The following is an 18,844-nucleotide window of genomic DNA, read 5'->3' as shown; positions in this document are numbered from 1 at the left end:
AAGGTGAAATTGAAACTAAGATTATCCCAGCTGGCCAAGATAAATTTCCCCTCCTCAAATGGCTTTGAACATCTACCCCCTTATGTTTATTGCTGTGGTGATAATTACTTTTCTGAATATATTATTGCAGAAATCAAGAAGATTAGCCCCTGCCTACTGAGATATGCATAATATCCCCAGGGAATGTGATACCTTCCAGGAATTTGATGTTCTTATTTTTCTAAGTGGATGGTGTCCTATTTTCATCCTGCTTGAGCCTAGGAAAGAAAAGGTAAGTTTTTATTTAGAAGTCCCTAAACTTATATTGTGTTTTAACTTTTACAAGTTAAACTTAATATGAATTCACCTTTAAAATTCTCTAAATTTTGCAAATAGGAAATATAATCATCTCATTTTATTATTAGTATAATATTTAAGACTTATAGAGGTTTAATGATTGTTCTTGTTAGAGCTAGGACTTGCACTAAGAATTTTCAAACCAACTTCCATGCTCTTTTCCCTAAACCAGTGTTTCCCAATTTCAGGTGTCATGTATCCCCTATATAAATTTTGCTATGCCCAACTATAACTTTAATATTATTTACTTAAGAAAACCAACTCAGGGCACCTGGGTGGCTCAGTGGGTTAAACCTCTGCCTTCGGCTCAGGTCATGATCTCAGCATCCTGGGATTAAGCCAGCAGGGAGCCTGCTTCCCCCCAACCCTGCCTACCTCTCTGCCTACTTGTGATCTCTGTCTATCAAATAAATAAAATATTAAAAATTAAAAAAAAGAAAATCAAATCTAAGACTATGACTAGGTTTTTTATTTTTAGCCTTGTCACAACAGTATTTATGAAATATGGTTTAAGTGTTAACCATTTTTTCCTAATATAGATTTAAAACAAATACATAGCTATAAATTCTGTTTAGGTGAGAAATATTGCCTTGAACAAACAGAATGCCTCTTGGAAGTTTTTAAAAAGAGTTGACTTTATTAGTATTTATAAAACTTGATTAATGAGCTCTCTAGAGACTCATGGCTCTGGGAAACAAGCAGGGTTGCCGAAGGCGAGGTGGGTGCGGGGATGCTATAGCTGGGTGATAGGCACTAAGGAGGGCATGTGATGTGATGAGCACTGGGTGTTATACACAACTGATGAATCACTGAATAGTACATCTAAAACTAACAATGTATAATATGTTGGCTAACTGAATTAAAAAAAACTTGATTAATGAAAACAGCAGGGAATTACTTAAGGACCAACTAGTTTCTGTGGCTGGGAATGGACAAGAAGAATCAAAATTCTAAATTATGATTGATGAGTGTAGTAGGTATTCTTTAAGTAAGAAGTGGCAGTTTTCACTATCAATTCCTTCCTTCCCTGTATGTGCATGCCTCTTCACCCATGAAAAACTGGAGCTATTAACCCTCCCCCTGAATCTAGTCTGGCTTTATGACTTGCCTTGACTAATAAAATGTGGTAGAAGTGCTGTGGCAGCTCTTGAACTATAACAGTTTTGGCAGTTTGGGGAAGCCAGCCACTATGCTATAAAGCAGTTTGGATTAGTCTAATCAATTACTTGATGCTTTGTGAGGGAAAGAGGCCACATAGAGGAGCACCAAAATACTAAATATGTGAGTGACACCATCCTTGACCTTCTAATACAGCCTAGAGGCCAACTCTGTGTAATTCCAGAGAACTTCTGTGGAGCAGGAGAATGAAATTCCCCAAACTCTGACATAAAATTATGATAAATAACAAATGGGTTTATGCTACTAGATTTTGACATATTTTGTTAAGTAGAGATAGACAATTGAAATAATAACTATGGGACCATAGCTTTGGAAATAGCTGAGTTCTTCTGCTTTATAGCTGAGTGCAGTGAAGACTGTTGGTTGTTTCCCATTGTTCTTAATCTTATTCTTTCTCTCACAGCAATAGAAACCTTAACTTTTAGCTAGGGAAATAGCAATTGGAAAAGAAAGATTACCTTTCCTAGCCTCTTTGGTGTTATGTGTGGCTATGTGACTAAGTTTCAGTCAATGAAGTAAGAGAATAAATACATACAACTTCATTGTTGGTTTTTAAAGATAGGAGACAAGTTTTTACTTTCCCCCATTCCTTCATCCTGCTGATTGGAAGATAGGTCATTTTATACTTCTGCGCAGATAAGTATACTCTCTAGATTAGACGGAGCCACAAGATGGAAGTCAGGGTCCCTGCATGATTTCATGGAGCAGAACTACCATCCTTATAGACCATCTGCTTATTATATGAAAGAGAAATATTCAGTTTCTTTAAAATCTCTGTTTTCTGTTACATGTGGCTGAATTTTTATGTTAACTAACTTGGTTTCTGCAGACCTGCAGATCTTGGAAACAGTGATTCTCAAGAGAAGGGATATAAATGCTATGAGCCCAAGAGCTGCCCTAGTAGCTTTCCATGAGGCCAAAAGCTTCCAATAGAGCAATCTGGAAGTAGGTATGATTAGCTACTTACACTAGCAGTATAATCCTCACAAGTAAAGAAGAGCTCCGTCCTCTGGCTGAGTATATATATGGCTTTAGGGTGTGCTACATTCAGGAAATAGACTCTGGATCTTATCCCCTGCCTAGTATCCTGCATTATAATTTCATTAAAAGAGTGCCTGGGTTGCATCTGTCCATTAACTATTAGTGGTCCACTAGACTGTGAGCTCTATAAAACCATGTTCTATGGGCCCAGGGCAAGTGCTCTGTATAAATTGCCCATCCAAACTCTGATCTCCCTTCTTCCATAATAGAAATGTGGATTTGAAAAACTCTATAGTTGAAAAAGTCTATTTCTCAGTCTCCTTTGCAATATGGAGTTTCTGAACATGTTTCTGCCACTGAGATAAGTAGAAGAAATAAATAGGAAGTTTCTGAGAAATTTTTGTTTTTATAATAAGTGCTACTGCTACCCCCTTCTTCCTTGTGCTTTTCCTTTTACTCTTCCTTCCTGGAAAATGGATGGGAGGCTGGAAGTGGAACAGTCATTTTGTGCCCATAAAAATAAAAGCAAGAAGGAGCTTAGGACATCATGGAAGATGGATTAACTCCAAATTGCTGTTTTATGAGAACCATTATTTGGTTAAGTGTTGTAGTAGAGTTTCTTTCACAGTCAGTCAAATGAAATATCCTGCTTCCTCATCATTTCATTAAACCAAACCATTTGCAGAACTAAACAATAGCAATCATGTAGAAAGGACACCCTTAACATACATGGTGGCTAAGTACTGCTAATTTCATGTGTGTCTTTCAAGGAACCAGAAGCTCTAATGTTTGTGAGATATGACTTAACATTTATATGTATTGTATGTAAATATATACATTTAAACCTTTACTGAGTCTGTGTTTCTTCCCATTCATATGTTTAGTGGCTGAAATCACCAATCCAATTACGTATTATAGAGTTCTAAACTTTAACCTTAAAAATGAATGTTTTGTTCATAATAAATTTTGTTTATAATTCCATGAGAATACAAAGAATCTGCTTAAAAAGTTAATCATTGCAGCAAATAGCTCATGGCAACACAGTTCAACTAGAAGTAGTGCATTCTGTACAATATATGCTTCCTTTGTACTCTCTTCCTCTCACTTTCTAGAGGGCCGCTCAACTTCAGGTGGACAAGACAGAATTTTAGACAGAGAGGCCAAGGAGAAAATAGAAGGAAAGTGGACTGACAGAGATGAGGGGCTCTGTAGAAGGCCTCTGACCATGGAATGTCATCACTTATGGTCAGATAGAAATGAGCCTTTTTTGAGTGACAACATGAATGAATGTTATGGATGGGTCTGAAACCCTACATCCTAGGCTCCAATCCAATATTGCTGTCTGCAGTTGTGCAGAACATCAATTCCCTCATTATCAAGGAAGAAATATATCTCATTATCTTTACATAACATTTTGACTTGCTAATTGTAAGTGCAAATTGTATTTCAATATGTGTGCTTTAACTTGTGGACATTTTGTTCTTACAGATTCACTGGCTCACAAGAATTGTAGTTTAATGGAAATAGGGCTGGGCTTGGAATCAGAAAACTTGTTTCGAATCCTTTTTAAGCCATAGACCTAGTTGTATAATTTTGTGCATTCTTTTTTTTTACGATTTTATTTATTTATTTGAGAGAGAGAGACACAGCAAGAGAGGGAACGGAAGCAGGGGGAGTGGAAGAGGGAGAAGCAGGCTTCCTGCCCAGCAGGGAGCCCATTGCGGGGCTGATCCCAGGACCCTGGGGTCATAACCTGAGTTGAAGGCAGACCCTTAATGACTGAGCCATGCAGGTGCCCCAATTTTGTGCAATTCTTATCTGTAAACCTCAGTTTCTCCATCAGAAAAAGAAATAATAGTCATCTTACAGTGTGCTATGAATATTTTTAAAATAGTGCATTGTTATTATTAGTGTATCATTATTTTCAAAATGATGGCAAATATTTCAGAAAGTTAAAAGTTTGTTGGACCAAACAACATAACCATAGCTGTAGCTCATGGGCACTGGTTTGTGATCTTGGAGTTTCAGTGAATTTTAGGGGAGGTCTTCAATTTTTCTTCTCTTCTAGCTGAAGAATAGGTCCTGTTGGCTGAGGAAACCCATAACAAATATCTGAGGTTCTTGTCTCCAGCACAACTCCCTCATTTACCTTACAAGTAAACAGGTTCCACTTAAAAAAAAAAATCTGGCAGAGTTTTGAGTGTGGGCAGCTGCTAACAAACAGGAGAGCTCAGCCAAATCTAAAGATGTGGAAAGGAAGTTGCATTATTTCATCTGGAACAATGAGTGGGCAAAGGAAATATTGGCTCTGTGTGTGAAGTAAGGATGATTGAATATGATCAGGAAGTGTTCAAGAACATGAACTTTTTTAAAAAGATTTTATTTATTCATTTGACAGAGAGAGAGAGATCACAAGAGGGCAGAGAGAGAGAGGAGGAAGCAGGCTCCCTGCTGAGCAAAGAGCCGGATGTGGGGCTCTATCCCAGGACCCTGAGATCATGACCTGAGCGGAAGGCAGAGGCTTAACCCACTGAGCCACCAGGGCGCCCAAGAACATAAACATTTAAAAGAGGTCATCTAAAATCGGCTCACAGGAGCATCAGAAAAAACAAACAAAAAAAACAACAAAAAAAAAACTTTTATTTTTCTCTCCCACTGTCCAGATTCTTTTTTTTTTAATTTTAATTTTAATTTTAATTTTAATTTATTTTCAGATTCTTTTAATTTGAAATCCTCTGGTATAGCATCAATTGTAGTCAGTATTGTCAGGTGTTTGTGAATACAAAACACTTCATTGAGATCCTGTGGTCTGAACATTTTGGTCCTGATCTCTATTTTTGTTTTGGTTTTTGGAGCATCATCGTGAGGGAGGAGTTTTCTCTGCTGCTGCTTCATCCTAGGGAGAGAAGCCATGTACTATGCTGAGGTAGAATTTGACAAACACTTCTTGAAATATAGGTTAAATCTATTAGAATAAACTATTGGAAATTTCAAATTCCTCATAGTAGGGAGTTCTTTATTACAGAGTAGATTGGAACAATTATATGGTGGGGAGTAGCAATTGGAAGAAGAAAAAAAGGAGACATCAGACTTGTTGGATTCTGACTCTGCTCTAAGCCTAATGCAAGTTTATCTCTTGGTAATTTCATTCAGATACATAAATTTCTGGGCCACTTCCAATTCAACAGAAGAAACTGTGTGTAAGCTGCTTATTTCTTTCCTTATAAATGATAGGTGAAGAGGTTAATAAAAAAATAAACAAAGATAAAAAAAACCTTTCTGTTTCTGGACAAGTATTTTATACTATATATCACTCTATTTTATATATCACATTGTATACCCACATATATTATGCATCTACGTTTCTGTCATATCTATATATTATCTACATATTACTATATGTTATCTATATATTACTATATATTATCTATCTGTATATCTATTATAATTTACATTATACCTTTATATATTATGTATTAATGTATATCTATTATAATTTACATTATCACATATATTTATATATGTATTTTTACATTATATATTTATATATTATACTTATATATTATGTATCCATTATACATTTATATATTATATACTATGTGATATCTAATATCTAGATATTACATTTCTATCTATATCTTTATATTTTCATAGAATTCTCCTGCTTGGGTTTTTTGTATTGGTAGTTTACTTTTACTTTTTACTTTTTACCTGTATTGATAGTTTACTTTAAATTAGAGTTCAGATAGAATAGTGATTAAATTCTGAAGTTGCATTTTCTGGATTTAAAATCCTGATTTTCTAAACCTCAATATCCTGACGTGTAAAATGGGGATACTAATAAGTTTCTTCATATATTATTAGTGTTACATTAAATAGTATTTAATAGTATCATTATTATTATAAGTTCTTTATATCAACTGTGGAAAACTGGTATCACCTAAATTTTACAGATGTGGAAATAAGGAACTGCAATAACAAGAAAGTACAACACTCTTTGTTTTTTTAAGATTTTATTTATTTCTTTGACAGAGAGAGAGATCACAAGTAGGCAGAGCAGCAGGCAGAGAGAGAGGGAGAAGCAGGCTTCCTGCTGAGCAGAGAGCCCTACGCGATACCAGGCTCCATCCCAGGACCCTGAGAGCATGACCTGAGCCAAAAGCAAAAGCTTAACCACTGAGTCTCCCAGTTTCCCTGAAAGTACAACACTCTTAAAAGACTTAATTTTTCTTCAGAAGCAGTAACTCTCATGGGAAGTTATAGATTCTTATTGATTCTTTAAGTCCTAGTGAAGGAATAGAGTTTCCACCAAGACTGATAATGTTCCTGTTTATCATATGCCAGAAGTAGGCTAACGGAGCATTGGGCTTCTTGGTTGTATCATGTGATTTGGCTAAAAAATGCATTATAAAATATAAATATAATAGGTGTGCATTCTCAGGTGCAGAATCAAAATGACAAATGAGAATCTTCCATGTTGCTAGGACTGCTGGGAAATACAGCAAGGATGAAAAAACATAGTTTCAAATACCAGGCTTTCAAAACTTATTTAATGCTGGAGGAAAACAAAACTACTACATATACCTGTCTCAAGCTTTTTGCATTTTTTTAAGAAAATTCTGGAAAACAGTTTCACAGGGGCTAAATCTTTGTAGGAGACAGCCTGACTGTCAGCCAGGGTCTCCCCAATACTTCAGAATAGAGAATTCTTATTTTCCAAATTGACCCACTTTAAAAAAGAAGAGGCCATAACTTTTAAGCAAACATGGAGCTAAAGGAGGAGGGGGAACTGGACCAGGAGAGAGGTCAAGATCACAATTCTTTCTTCAGCTCATCTAGTTTCCCTTTGATGAGGCATCTCTCTGAGCTTCATTTTTCTGTGCTTCTTTTGAATGTGGTCATAATAAAATGCTTGCTTTCCATCTGAGCTGCTTTTCCAGATGAGATAATGCACAATAAGACAGTGATTGTAGAAGCTTTGCAAATTAGAATCAATAAAAACATAAGGAATTTTTAAAAAGATTTTATTTATTTATTTCACAGAGAGAGATAGCAAGAGAAGGAACTCAAGCAGGGGAAGTGAGGGAGGAAGAAGGAGGCTTCCTAACTAGCAGGGAGCCTGATAAGGGGCTTGATCCCAGAACCTTGGGATCACGACCTGAACCAAAGGCAGTTAATCACTGAGCCACCCAGGCACCCCCAAAACATAAGGATTTTTAAAGAGTTCAGCTGCAGCTGAACTCTTTTTTTTAAGAGTTTTAAAAACTTTTAAAAAGTTTTTAAAGAGTTTAGCTGCAGCATTGGAAAAAATGAAAAGAAAAAAAGGTATGCTAAATTAAGTTGTTATTCTAATGTCATAAAATTCCATAGACATTATTTAGGGGCATAGGTTGAATTACTATTTCTATTTCATTAAAAAGTTTAAGAGCTATTTTATTTTTATTTATGATGCCTTAAACATCAAAAGTATTTGAGCCTTGTTATGAGTGAAACAGTAATCCTATAGGAAATATAATGTTAATAATAAGTAGAGGAAATAGTATGAAATAGAAAGGAATATCTTCAAACATTGGACTTTAAATTTCCTTAAATTTTAAAAATTCTTACTAAGTTAAGAATCTTATTTACTAAAAATTCTCCATAGACCTTAAAAGATATTTCATATGATATTTTAATAAAGAATTGTTATTATGTTAGGAGAAGTAGAACTAAGGAATGTTTGCACCTATTGTTTTCCAGGGTTCCCTGGTCTTTTGTGTCGAATTTCTGTGGCTGCCATATTTTAAAAGGTCTTATTAAGAAGGTGAAATTATTTCTAACTAAGAAGATTAGGAAAATTATCATGAGAAAGGAGATTTGATTCAGTCCTTAAAAGATGAAAAAATTCCGAAAGATGAATAGCAAATCAAAAGAGGACGCACTAAGTGCCAACCATAAAGTATAGATAGCATAAGTATTCTGACATTCTTAGGAGGTTTCTATAATTGATTAGGTTGTTGTTATCTCTCTTTATCTGTCTTAAATTTAAGAATTATACCTAATTCGGTATGTCTCATTTGTACAATTTGCCTGGTCATATGGACAATTGGCATGTACTAAAATTTTCTTCTCTGTAACAGAATGCAAGTATTACCTGGATTAAGGTACTTAAAAAAAAACAAAAACTTATTTCTAATTCAAACACCCCTTTTTTATCTTCAAGAAAAATGAAAAAAAAAAATCAGAGTTCACTGAAAGCTCCAGGGATAAGTAAAGAAGATGACAGAACCTAGGTGCTGTTTGCTGAATACTAATTAATGCTGAGCTATATTAGTCTTTCCAACACCCAACTCATTACACCCACAATCCTCTCAAGGGTAAAAGTCGAGGTTTGATTTTGGGTCCTTTGAAGCTTCCTGAAGTTTTAAGTTCTTTACTCAAAGTGCCAAGCAGAATGGTCCCCACCCTTTCCTGCCCTAAAACCTGTTATTTGTAAGATGTTTGGACATTTCCAATAATAAACATGAATTGTAGAATATCAAATATATTTACTGCCTCATTTGTCTTGCCAGAACTCAAACAGATCCTAAAAGAATAAATACAAATTTATGTAGAAGTGTTATCAGGGGCCACTTATGGATCCAGGTGCATTGATATATACAATACTTTGAGTTTCACTGGAAAACATTTTTATCTTCCTTTATAGCTATATCTTCTTTCATAGCTGTATTGGAGAAGCATTAAACTTCATTTGTTCTCAAACTATGTCAGTCATAGATACCATCATATACAGAATAAATAACTTTCAAAAATACCTTTTTATTCACCTAAATTCTAAGATCTTACTCTCCAAAAATTTGTCCCCAGAAGGCCTGTAGCTGATAAGAGAAATCTCACCATTTCCTATGGATGAAGCATGCTTCCCTTTAACAAACAGCTGCCATAGGAAGGTGTATTCTGACTGATCAGCAACTTCCTAATGAGGCAATTCCCAGAGAATGGATTCATGGGGAGAGAGCATAGACAGGTATACCTATGTATACCTATGTATGCAGCAAACAGCTGGAGTAGAGGAGGCCAGGGCAGCCTGAGGCTAACTGAGTTCAGAAGTAGCTGGTAGACATGTAGAAGATGCCCTAAGAAAGAATGAGAGAAAACTAAGAGCAGTTTTCAATGTGCAAAAGATAAGTCTCTACTTTCAAAACTCTCTGGGGTCACTTCCGAGTTTTGATGCCATTTATAAATATTTCTTTAATTCCTGAACAATAGTGTGGAATTAGCTAGCTTTTTATTGTGTTTACAGTAACAATCCAAAAAGCCTAGCTAACACAGAGCCACCTCCTTTGCCAAAGTTCACCTTGTACTTTTGATATAAGTATGCAGATTCATGGGAATGCTTATTGACCTTCAGAGCTAGAACATAGAGCAGTTGCAAAAGTACTGTATATAGGAAGCTGAAGCCTTTGTTATCTTAATTGAGAAGCTGATTTGTTACATTTTCTTTCAATTGCTGTTCCTGGCAATGAATCCAGTATGACCTTACAAGGAACCACAAACTGCTATGGGACTACCTCCCCCACCAAATGCGTACTCTCTGAGGCTTTCAAGAACTCTGGTGTTCTGGTTCTCTCTTTCTCTCTCTCTCTCTCTCTGTAGGCTGCCCTCATAAAGTGGGTTTTGCTATGTTGATGTTCGTTGCTGCTATGTTTGAGTTCCTTGGATGTTGACATTTTTATTTGAAAAAGAAACACAAGTCATAATAGCAGCAACAGAGTTTGGAGAAAGAGCTACCTATTAATTCCTAAATGAAATGTCTTTTCAGATGACTGCAAGGACAAGATTTATTTACTGTGACATTTTTAATGTGTTATTACATTTAATTTTTTTTCAAATTCTAGATTTTCTTTTCTCATCCAATAATCTTTCCTATTTTTCTTATTTAACATCTTTTAATGATGTGGTCAAATGATGGTAGTTTTCCTATTTAAGGGAAATGTCTTAAGCCTTTCCTTCTAGCTAAATTAACTTCATTGCAGTTTTTAAAATATGAAGTTCTCAAATAGGTATGTAAGTACTTTTTCTATTTTTATTGATGTTTACATTGTCTTTGCTCCCCCAAAGACTTTGAGGAAAAGTCTCAGCCATGAGTCATGCAGTAACTTTGACTATTTTCTTTTCAGCCAACCTGTCCAACTATAACAGACTGCTCCAGACTATGTTCCTTTGGTCTACACTATCCTGTCTCCATTCTGAACTCTTTTTTTTTAAATTTTTAAAAAAAATTTTATTTTTTAAAAGATTTTATTGATTTATTTGACAGACAGAGATCACAAGTAGGCAGAGAGGCAGGCAGAGAGAGAGGAAGGGAAGCAGGCTCCCTGCTGAGCAGAGAGCCTGACACAGGGCTCGATCCCAGGACCCCGAGATCATGACCTGAGCCGAAGGCAGAGGCTTTAACCCATCGAGCCACCCAGGTGCCCCTCCATTCTGAACTCTTAACACTGGAATTAAAACCCATGATTTAAGAACTTATTTTCATTATGGCTTAAATTTCCTTGAATTTTTCTCATGTGTGCAATATCTTTCATCTCTATTAAGACCATAATTTAATTGTGAGTAGATATTACCTTCTATTTAGATAACATTTTAAATTCTTAAATAACACATAATAGGAGCTCAATACATATTTCTTAATGCCTTAGGAAACAGGGAGGAACATTCCTTCTTGTCATTTTTGGGTCCTTATTTGTTCTGAAGAAGTGTTTTTTATTTCATTCCCTCCCCAATTATTTTAAGTCAATTTAGTTCTTCATTCATTAAAATAGAATTCTATTTTAATGATAACTGACTAAAGCAAGCATTTAAATGATAACCTAAATCTCTTTTTTTTCCCATCATGGTGACTTTTGGAAGACAATATAGTTTCATTCTGCTTCCAGGCTTACTAAATCATGCTTTGAAATATTTCAAAACAAAATGTATATTATAAAGATCTTTCCTCTATTGATTTATATTGGAATCATCCCACTGAGCTTTGTACAAATTAGTGATGACAGATATAGAAAAGATGCAAGGTTCCAAAACTGATAAACCATTGATTAAACTTTGTTCTAGCTTTTGTTTCTATCTCTCTCCCCTTTACCTCAAAGTATAAGAAAGTAAATATTTTACACCTTTACGGGTGAGTAAGTTAACATTATCATGGACCAGAAATGCCTACTTCTATCATTATTAATTTTTTCTTTTAATCCCATATAGTTAACATACAGTGCTACAAGTGTGCAATATAGTGCATACTTCCATACAGCAATCAGTCCTCATCACAACAAGTGCCCTCCTTAATCCCTATCACCTATTTCACCCATCACTCCCTTCCCCTCAGGTAACCATCAGTTTGTTCTGAATAGTTGAGTCCATTTCTTGTTTTGTCTCTCTCTCTTTTTGACCCCCTTTGCACATTTGTTTTTTTTCTTAAATTCCACATATGAGTGAAATCACATGGTGTTTGTCTTTCTATGACCGACTTATTTTGCATAGCATTATACTCTCTAGCTCCATCCCTGTTGTTGCAAATGGCAAGATTTCACTCTTTTTTTATGGCTGAATAATATTCTTTTATATATGTCTTCTTTCTCCATTCACCTATTGATGAATACTTATGCTCCTTTCATAATTTGGCTATTGATAGGGTGCATGTAGCCCTTTGAATTTGTATTGGGGGGGTGAAGTTATTTGCAAATGACATATCTGATAGAGGGTTAATATCCAAAGTATGTAAAGAACTTATACAACTTTACACCCAAAATACAAATAATATAATTTAAAAATGTGCAGAAGATAAGAACAGACATTTCTCCAAAGAAGACATCCAGATGGCCAACAGACCCATTGAAAGTTCCTCAATGTCACTTATCATCAGGCATATGCAAATCAAAACTATAATGAGATATCGCTTCACACCTGTAGAATGAAAAAACAACAACAGCAACAACAAACACACACAAGAAGCAGCAGATGTTGACAAGTATGTGGAGAAAAAGGAACCCTCATGCACTGTTGGTGGGTATGCAAACTGGTACAACCACTGTGAAAAATAATATGGAGTTTCCTCAAAAAATTAAAAATAGAACTATCATTTATTTTGATTGAGAAAAAAGAAGGATCAGAAGTTAATTGTGTCCCTAAACAACTCTATTTATCTTCAGAAATATGAGAAATTCATTTCAGTTTTTTATAAATCCATATTTTAAGGAATAAAATGGTTAATAAATTATAATTACATTTATAGTTGTAGCATAATAACATCATAGTGCTAACTGCAATGGAAGGTTAAATTCACTACTTCAATTCTATGTGAACAACTTATTATTTTGTAGTAGTATTTTTTAAAATTTTATTTTTTCAGTGTTCCAAGATTCATTGGTTATGCACCACAACCAGTGCTCCATGCAATACATGCCTTCCTTAATACCCACCACTAGGTTCACCAAATCTTCCACCCCTATCCCCTCCAAAACCTTCAGTTTGTTTCTCAGAGTCCACAGTCTCTCATGGTTTGTCTCCCTCTCCAATTTCACCTTATTCACTTTTCCTTTCCTTCTCCTAATGTCCTCCATGTTATTCCTTATGCTCCACAAGTAAGTGAAACAATATGATAATTGACTCTCTCTGCTTGACTTATTTCACTCAGCATAATCTCCTCCAGTCCTGTCCATGTTGGTACAAAAGTTGGGTATTCATCCTTTCTGATGGAGGCATAATATTCCACTATATATATGGACCATATCTCCTTTATCCATTTGCCTATTGAAGTTTGGTGATTGTGGTCATTGCTGCTTTGAACATTGGGGTACATATGGCCCTTCTTTTCACTACATCTGTATCTTTGGGGTAAATACCCAGTAGTGCAATTGCAGGGTCATAAGGTAGCTCTTTTTTTTTTAATTTCTTAAGGAATCTCCACACTGTTTCTCAAAGTGGCTGCACCAGCTTGCATGCCCACCAACAGTATAAGAGGGTTCCCCTTTCTCCACATCCTCTCCAACACTTGTTGTTTACTGTCTTGTAAATTTCGGCCATTCTAACTGTCCATGTGAACAAAATTAAGAGGAACCCGCAATTTACCAACCTTTTTGTCAACTGAAAACCCACATCTGTTGGGGGCTCTACCAAATAAGTAACATTTTTTGGTTGACCTGAAAATCAGTGCCTGGCTCCAACTCCTACATGCAACTCCTTTATGACTTTGGATGAGTCACAAACTCTCTTAAATCTCAGATTATCTATTTGCAAAATGAGATGGTGGAATTAATTTCTTTGTTAATATGGCTTTCATTGCTGACCCTTCTGAGAAGTTAATGAAAGCAATTAAAAAAACCATGTATGTGAAAACTCTAAAGTATGCACAGACTGTTGAGACTTAAGCTCCCTCAAATCTTGTCCATGGGGCACCGGGGTGGCTCAGTGGGTTAAAGCCTCTGCCTTCAGCTCAGGTCATGATCCCAGCGACCTGGGATCGAGCCCCGCATCGGGCTCTCTGCTCAGTGGGGAGCCTGCTTCTTCCTCTCTCTCTCTGCCTGCTTCTCTGCCTACTTGTGATCTCTGTCTGTCAAATAAATAAATAAAATCTTAAAAAAAAAAGAAGGGTCAAAGCTCTTTTCTTTGCAAAGCTTTGTCTTTAAAAAAAAAAAAAAATCTTGTCTGTGGACAATTGTTAAAGAGACCATGGACCAAATGATCCTTAGAGACCTATGTAACACTAATGTCCTATGACTCTCTGGCTTTATTTTTATTTTAAATGATCTTAGACAGTATAATGAGAGAGAGGAAAAAAAGAATACATGTATAACACAAGCAACACATATCTGGGTATTTACTAGGAACTTCAGTACTAGATTCTGGTGCTTGGAATATGGTGATTTTAAGTAATTTGATACACAGGAATAAATAAAATGTATCAGCACTGACACTGCATTTTAAGAGTAATGTTTTAAATGATAAATTACTATTTATTACAAGATGAACTAATTCATACATCTTCTAAAGGTGCATATTCTCATTTCATTTAAAAATTCCATATAGAAAAATATACTAATTCAAAGAACAGATTAAAACATGACTTCCAAATTAATACAGAAGATGCTATTATTTTAACATACATATTCTGAAGATTTTTGATTTTTAAGTGGGTAATTTTTACATTTCACATGTGTTCTGTTAAAATATTCAGTTGAAATTATTTAACAAACCTAGTGATCCGAAGGGGCACGTGTACCCGAATGTTTATAGCAGCAATGTCTACAATAGCCAGACTATGGAAAGAACCTAGATGTCCATCAACAGATGAATGGATAAAGAAGATGTGGTATATATACACAATGGAATACTATGCAGCCATCAAAAGAAATGAAATCTTGCCATTTGCGACGACGTGGATGGAACTAGAGCGTATCATGCTTAGTGAAATAAGTCAAGCGGAGAAAGACAACTATCATATGATCTCCCTGATATGAGGACATGGAGAAGCAACATGGGGGGGTAGGGGGATAGGAGAAGAATAAATGAAACAAGATGGGATTGGGAGGGAGACAAACCATAAATGACTCTTAATCTCACAAAACAAACTGGGGGTTGCTGGGGGGAGGTGGGATTGGGAGAGGGGGAGCGGGCTATGGACATTGGGGAGGGGAGGCGAACCATAAGAGACTATGGACTCTGAAAAACAACCTGAGGGTTTTGAAGGGTCAGGGGTGGGAGGTTGGGGGAACAGGTGGTGGGTGATGGGGAGGGCACGTTTTGCATGGAGCACTGGGTGTTGTGCAAAAAGAATGAATACTGTTACGCTGAAAAAATTAATAAAAAGGGAAAACAAAACAAAACAAAAAAAAAAAGAAATTATTTAACAATTGCTTATTTAATTGATTTAATAAGCTTCCATATTTTTGTTTGAACAGTAAATCCTTAAAGTATGATTTGAAGTGGCTTACTTATTATTTTGAGCAGTTAAAACAAAGGAATTGTCTGAATATAGCTAAGAAGAATTAAAATGCACATTAACATTTTGAATTATAATGTCAAAGTCAGTCTTAAGAAAGTATAATGGAAAAATGATTTGTTTTTCAGAAGCAAAGTTTTATTAAGAGGAATAGATAGGAGATGGAAAGAAAAATGAAAAATTGGTTTTGCATATCAAACAAAAATGCTTTTTAAAATATAATTAAAACTTACTGAAAGTAGAGTACAGAAAAACATGTTAAGATTTTTTATAGGAAATATACATTAGATTTTTAAAGTATCACAAATCAAAGTATTACTATTATAAGATTCATTCATGTTAAATACTATAGCTATCCAATTTTAAAATTAAATGAGTAAAATTGGGGTTGTCATATTGTGAAATTTTTGTAAGTACCATAAATTACTTTAGACTATTAACAAATGTGTAGAAAATAAAAAGTGAGTAAATTTTTCAGAAATTGGGTGGAAATACTAAGTTAAACAGAGGTTAAACAGAAACAATAATTACTGAGAATTTATTGACTGAATTAAATAAAAATCTATTAAAACTTAGATTAAACCATATATATATATATGGTTTTATATATTTTATATATATTTTATATATTTATATATTATATTATATATATTTTTATATATAATATATATATTTATATTATATATATATTTATATATATAATATATATACATTTATATTTTATATATATTTATATATTTTATATATATAGAAAATGTTCCTTCATCTTTCAGGTAGGAAAAATGAAGTTGAGAGAGGTTAGGTAACTCACTCTAGCTCAGCAAGAAGAATCAGGGTACAGTTTTAACTGAAATTTTTTCCGTCAGTCTTCCAGTCTCTTTCCTCTATATTTTAGGCTGAATTGATAATTTTTGTTGTCTTTTGTAAAAGATACTTAGCTACATTTTTTCTAGATAATTTACACACATGGGTTTGCTGTTATGTATCCATGCATGCACCCAGTTAAGAGTAGACCTTTCCTAATCCCAGAAGAATTTCAGTGTAAACCCTTCTTATGTAGAGATAACTTAGGATAGCAATAAGTTAAAGAAAACTCCACGTGATATATGTAATTTAACTCTATGCAAAAAGGCTTTTAAAAATATAAAAGTGTTGTGAATAGCTTCTGAATATAAGTTCAGTATTTTCTTAGTTCTTGGAAGAAACACATTTTGAGGCTTCAAAGCAAAAATGAAATAAATCACCAGACAAGAATCCAATGATTTTAGCCCAGATTTGATAGCCAAATTAGATGATTTTTTTAAATTTTATTTATTTATTTATTTTTTTCAAGTGTAACAGTATTCATTGTTTTTGCACCACACCCAGTGCTCCATGCACAAATTAGATGATTTTTAACCTCTTCCTTCTTCCTGGATTACCTCTACTTGGGCCAGTTGCCTAATTGCAAATACAAATTTGTTGTTCAGAAAACACTCAAACTTGTAGAGATTTTTGTAAGTATACATGAATTTTCTAAAATTTTAATTTTTTTCCATTTTATTTATTTTTCTCAGCATAACAGTATTCATTGTTTTTGCACAACACCCAGTGCTCCATGCAAAACGTGCCCTCCCTATTACCCACCACCTGTTCCCCCAGCCTCCCACCCCTGACCCTTCAAAACCCTCAGGTTGTTTTTCAGAGTCCATAGTCTCTTATGGTTCGCCTCCCCTCCCCAATGTCCATAGCCCCCTCCCCCTCTCCCAATCCCACCTCCCCCCAGCAACCCCCAGTTTGTTTTGTGAGATTAAGAGTCATTTATGGTTTGTCTCCCTCCCAATCCCATCTTGTTTCATTTATTCTTCTCCTATCCCCCAACCCCCCCGTGTTGCTTCTCCATTTTAATTTTTAAATAAATTTTGTATTTGCTTTAAAAATGAAGGCTTCTTAAATAATATGGACATGATTCTCTATTTAAAAAGAGGAAACTAAAAGTTATTGGGAATATGCAAACAATCATTTGTTAACTTTTTCCAAAAAGCATCTTTCCAATGACCATCTCCCATTGCAGAGCATGTGTCTACATGGACAGCAACCTCACAAGCTACAATAGAGTGAACAAGCTGAAGGTCCCCAGAGGACTAGAGGATCCCATTCTCCATATGGGATTCCATATGAACTGCCTTAGTGTCTTTTGGTTACAAAAAAAATCATATTTTTTGGTGACTAAAATTAATTTACTAATGTTATCTACCTACCTTAGAATATATGTTCTAACTATTAATGATTTTTAGCATGTACTTACCATTACATAGAAGAATTATAATTTTACAATGTTTTATAGTTTGCAAAAGAATATTTTAAGCACTATCTATATAAACATGACACCTTTTGTTGAAATATTCTCTGCTTAATAGGTGAAGACACAAGTTCAAGGAGTTAAAAATAGATTACTGAGATCACAAAGCATTATTTTAGAGATGTGACACACGTATTCTTTAAAACTGTGTAGAATATCTATATGTAAAAATAGGTTTTTTTGGTAAATCAGTTAAATGCTACTATTAGTATTATTTTTATCAAATAAATATTATGATGTGATAAAAAAATTGTGTGGAATAATGCTATGTTTTATCGCATGTATTTGGGTCTTATTAACAACCATTTGAAATTGATGCTTAAGCTATCTCTGTTTAATTTGGTTCACCACCTATATATTCCTACCTGTATACCTTAACCTTTTATCAAACAGGTTATAATTTTTTTTTTAGTTTTTAGAAACTTAGTGATGGAAACCTGGGTGGCTCAGTCAGTTAAGTGTTTGCCTTCAGCCCAGGTCATGATCTCAGGGTCCTGGGATCAGATCTGGCCCAGTGTCGTTTGGGTGTGTGGGAGGTGGAGGGAGGGTCCCTGCTCAGTAGGGAGTCTGCTTCTCCCTCTCCCTTTGCCCCTCCTCCCTGCTCATACTCACTATCTCAAATAAATAAATAAAATCTTAAAAAGAAAAAGAAATTCTTAGTGATGATTATCCTTTAGTAAATCAATACTACAAACACTTCGACCAAAATCAGAAATTTGACCAAGTTAAATGTAAATACTCTTTAGCTAAATTGATATGAATAGTGTATAGTAGTTTCTTCCCTCAGTTTGAATTTCATTGCATAATTTATACATAAAAACCTTAGGTATTTTATATTTTCTCAAGTTTTATAGGAATTTAGTTGATATGTTTCTTAATATCCATGCCTTCAATAACTGAAATGTCATTTAGGAACTTAAATAACTTTATAATACTATTTGGTTTGTAAGCCATAAAATTTTTACAAAAACTCTATATGTTGACATTGATCCAAGTTCTTAAATTTTTTTCTTTGATAATTCTTTATGACTCTC

The sequence above is a fragment of the Meles meles genome, chromosome 8 (assembly GCF_922984935.1).
Source record: "Meles meles chromosome 8, mMelMel3.1 paternal haplotype, whole genome shotgun sequence".
Lineage (NCBI taxonomy): Eukaryota > Metazoa > Chordata > Mammalia > Carnivora > Mustelidae > Meles > Meles meles.
Note: the sequence above shows the minus strand (reverse complement) of the source record.